The sequence below is a fragment of the Pleurodeles waltl genome, chromosome 8 (assembly GCF_031143425.1).
Source record: "Pleurodeles waltl isolate 20211129_DDA chromosome 8, aPleWal1.hap1.20221129, whole genome shotgun sequence".
Lineage (NCBI taxonomy): Eukaryota > Metazoa > Chordata > Amphibia > Caudata > Salamandridae > Pleurodeles > Pleurodeles waltl.
Genome location: NC_090447.1, coordinates 638,602,682 through 638,607,827, shown reverse-complemented (window position 1 = coordinate 638,607,827; position 5,146 = coordinate 638,602,682).

The window sequence follows — 5,146 nt, the reverse complement described above, 5'->3', positions numbered from 1 at the left end:
CTTCTGCAGTGGAATGGCAAAGGCTCATGATCTGAAATGGAGCGTGTTTTGCAGGTGTTCACAATAAGGCAGGAACCTGCATTTTTGGTCCTGGGCATGGCGGTCATATAGGGAAACCCACCAAACCCAGACATATCTGGAAACTAGACACCCAGGGAAGTCCACGGAGGTGTGGCTTGTGTGGATTTCTCAAAGTGGTCCTACCCAGAATACCTGCAAAGGTGAAATGTTGAATAAAAACTCGTCTTTTTAAAAAGATTTCTGTCACACAAACTACAGGAATATGCTGGGATCCACAAAATTCCTACCACCTAGTGTTTCCCCACCTGTCCTGGTAAAAACGCTAACCCACTTGAATGCCTGTACCTAGTGCCTATGTCAGGAATGGATAACCCCAGGGTCAACAGTTGCCCTCATGTAAGGACTAACATTGACAGTTGTGTGATCCATTCCTGACACAGGCACTAGGCCTACCCACACAAGTGAGGTGCCATTTTTATTGGGAGACATGGGGAATGCTGGGTGGAAAAAAGTTTGTGGCTCCCCTCAGATTCCAGAACGTTCCATAGCCGAAACATGCAGCAAACGTGTGTTTTCAGACAAATTTTGAGGTTTGCAAATGATCCTGAGTGACAGAACCTGGAGAGAGCCTCACAAGTCACCCCATTCTGGATTCCCCTAGGTTCTATTTTCCAAAAATGTATAAGTTTGATAGGTTTCCCAAGGTGCTGGCTGAGTTAGAGGCCTAATTCCACAGCTAGGCACTTTGCAAAAAACAGTTCAGTTTTCTTTAGGAAAATGTGATGTGTCACTATTGTATTTTGGGGCATTTCCTGCTGCGGGAACTAGGCCTACCCACACAAGCGAGGTACCATTTTTATCAGGAGACTTAAGGAAATGCTGGGTAGAAGGAAGTTTTTTTTGGCTCCCCTCAGATTCCAGAATGTTGCAGCACCGACATGTGAGGAAAAAGTGTTTTTATAGACCAATTTTGATGTTTGCAAAGGATTCTGGGTGACAGAACCCAGTGAGAACCCCACAAGTCACCCGATACTGGATTCCCCTAAGAGTCTACTTTCCATAATTGTAGTGCTTTGATAGGTTTCCCTAGGTGCCGGCTGAGCTACATCCCAAAATCCACAGCTAGGCACCTTGCAAAAAACACATCATTTTTCAGTGGAAAAACAGGGGAACACAGAATAGAACAAGTTTTATTTCCAATCAGTTTTCTCTACATTTTTGCCTTCCCAAATGTAAGGCAGTGTGTAAGAAAAGTCATTTTCAGAAATGCTCTGTAATTCACATGCTAGTATGGGGACCCCCAAATTCATAGATATTCAAATAACCACTGTTGCTAAACTCCTTATCTTGTGACCATTTTGGAAATACAAAGGTTTCCTTGATAACTTTTTTCACTTTTTATATTTTAGCAAATGAATTGCTGTGTACCTGGTATGCAATAAAATCCATTGCAAGGTGCAGCTCATTTATTGGCTCTGGGTACTTAGGGTTCTTGTTGAACCTACAAGCCCTACATATCCCCGCAACCAGAAGAGTCCAGCAGACGTAACAGTATATTGCTTTAAAAAATAGACCATATCTGGAAAAAGGCCAAGCAGCTAAGGGGTTAAGGATCCGTAGAATATACACTTATGCAGGTGTCTTAGTTCTAGCAGCTGTTGTTTTCCAGGTAGAGTCAGTAGTCCTTAAAAAGCAGGTCTATTAATCACTGGTAATTATAAATTAGGCTGTCCTTCTAACTGTAACATTTCTTCATTAAGAACTGTGAAATCCGCATTAGTGGAGAACATGCAGGCAGCATTCTACTTTAGTCCTATAATGTTTTCCATCACATATGTTCTAGATGTGACACATGGGAATGAGTTAGAAATTTATCTTGACTCTATTTGTTGACCGATTGGCTTCATTTGTGTGAATATGATGTGATATTTGTTCATATCCTCTGTCCTTGGATTGCTGCATATTGTCTTAAATTCCTCAAGTATGTTCTTAAACTGAATTTACCAATACTTCTGATGGATGCCCTAGTGTCTTGGTTAGTTAAAACTGAAAGGAAGTTTAGCCTTTGACTAGTATTAATTGCAGATCTTCAAAAACAATGTTCTGTTTACCTCCAAAAATAATATTATGGTTGGGTTGAAGACCTTCTTGAATCCTCAAATAATTAAGCTCTAACTTCAAATATGAAACCATGTCAATTTCATCAATAAAACATATTTTCATTGACCATAAAATGGAACCAACTTGTATCATGATCCCCTAGCAGCACCTCCAGTGTTGTATGCTGCAAGTCTTAATGGATCAGTCACTGCAGTCATAGATTGTTTAAAAGGAATGATACCTTTGATTAGGAAACCTTTTGCAGTTCTCACTTATCCACTAATGCATAGTATTAGTTGTATGCTGCATTGCTTTGTGTAATGTTGTAGGTCTTGGATTTGCTGAAAATATGGTATTGACAATTATTGAGATGTGGTGTAATAAAAGCCTCTTCAGCTGATAGGAATAAGAGCATTGCATTTTCAACCTCATACAAAGCATTTTAAGCTTTGTTTGAGGTAAATGTGTTTTTTAATGGTGCTTTAGTTGTTTCTTTTGTTTCCTTATCATTTGATTGTTTAGTCATGATTCTGATGTATGTGTTTGAAATTGGACATGCCATCACTGTGCTTAGGTTCTCAGAGATACCTTCATAACTTATAATTTTCCAGTGGTGATGTTTCCTCTTACCATGGTTTAAAAAGCTGATGTAAACAAAACAAGATTTTTTTTCTTTGGTGCGTGTCTTGTCAACTTAAGGACACAAATTGATTTGGCTTTAGAATGTAAAGCTGCCATCATAGTCTTTCACAGCATATTTATAATTGGTTTGATCTGTTGTGACTTTCAGTTAATGTGTCAATTTCAAAGAAACCTTGATACTAATGGTGATGAATAAATAGGATAGTAACAGCCAATATGTTTTGCCTTGAATATGGCTTTTCTTTGTGCATTTTGTTATGATAATCTTCAACTTCTGAATTAGGTATTGGGACCTGCTTGTAAATGTCAGATGTTTTGAGAGCGTAACTATTGTCATTTCCAAGAGATGTTGTTTTCGTTTACCATGATTTAAGTTGGTGTAAGCAAAATTAGAAATGTTCCATTTGTGAGTGTCTTGACAACCTAATTGATAGCAATTAAGTAATGTTGGATTGGAAAGATTAACAAGCCTTCTCTTTTACGGCCGAAATTTAAGAAAAGTGGCGCTGCATCCAAGTCAACGCCACTTTTCTTGACCCCGCGCCTCCATAACGCCACCATGTGCGCACCGCATTTAAGATACGGCACAACATGGTGGTAGTTACAGCAATAGCATCAACATTTTTTATGCTATTGTGGCACTTTGCAACACTAGCATAACATTTTTTGACGTTCGTGTAGCACAGTGCAAGGAGGCCCATTGATTTCAATGGGTGTGTCATTCTAATGCCTGCTCTGAGCAGGTGTTAAAAATGACAGAAAAAATGGTGCAGTGAAATCTTTTAAATTTCACTGTGTCATTTTTACGGGCCTCCTAACGGGGGAATACCCCCTTGCATACATTGTGCCTGGCACAGGCATAATGTGGCTCTAGGGGTTGCAAAGTGGTGCAAGGCATGCATTTCACCTTCACCACCTTGTAAATATGGCGAGAGAAAAAGGCCATTTTAGCATTAAAAAAAAAGATGCTAAGGAGGCTCTAAAGTGGCACAAGGGACTCTTAAATCTGCGCCTTAGGGGCGGATTTAAGAGCCCCTAGTGGAACCGGAGCATCACTTATAATGATGCTCCGGTGGCGCTATGCACTGCACCGTATTTACAAGGTGGTGTAAAGCCACCTTTTGTGGCTTAACGTCACCTTGTAAATACAGCCCCTTCACCCTGCACTTTGCGTGGAAGGGGCGTGTAAGGGTTGTTGCTGTGGGTGTGCCACAACAACACCACTTAAATTTTGACGCTGCCCCAGATTTAAGAGTTTTTGTAAACCTGAGGCACCGACAAAATCTAACGCCACCACAGAGTGGCGTTATTATGGCGCAATGAGGAGAAATGCTTTCATTTCTCCTCATTTTTTGCTCCTTCTATGTGTGCTGCAGAACGCAGCACACATAGAAAGAGAAAAAATCGTCAATGAAGATTGTTTTTGCGCAGGGACGTGTTCCTCCCTGCACAAAAACAATCTACCCCTCAACGCAGCTGTTCTTGCACTATGGTGCACAGCAGTATATTTAGCACCGGTGCAGGGAGAAACACAGGGGTGCACCATATTCTAGTAAATGTGGCGCATCCCTGCATTTTGAAAGTGACTGTGCACAACACTGCTTAATTTGGCACAGTGATGAGCACAGCCACTTCCTCTTAATTCTGGCACTTAGGTCCTCATTACAACATTGGCGGTAAATGACGCCTACTGCCGTCCTGACGACCGCGAACATACCGTGACCGCGGTGGTATACCGCTACGGGTATTATGACCCACAAAGAGAAATCCGCCACTGTACAGACACCTAAAGGTCAGTGATAAACTGGTGGTACCAAAACCCACACCATTACGGCAACAGGAATATGCCCACAGTATCAGGACCCGCGAATCACCGTGGCGGTCTTTCCACCACAGTAAACCATTGGCGGTACACACCACCGCGCTCAAAATACGCACACACTTACAAAACTACACCACATTGGACAATTCAAACTACACACACCTGACACACATACACACACCATACCCACACCACCATAAAACACACACCCACAATACCCACAATCCTTTCAACGAAAAAAAGATTGCTAACAGAGAAAGAGACAAGCCAGGAGCACCCACTGAATCTGAGCCACAGAACACCATCACCCATGCACCATCCACGCACCTCACAGCACACACCACAACACATCATCCCACACATCCTCACACATACCACTCACACCACATCCATGGCATCCCAAAGACACCCCAGGTTTTCAGAGGAGGAGCTAAGGGTTATGGTGGAGGAAATCCTCTGGGTAGAGCCACTGCTATTCGGATCATAGGTGCAGCAGACGTCCTTTGCAAGGAAGATGGAGCTCTGGTGGAGAGTTGTGGACAGGGTCAATTCCGTAGGACA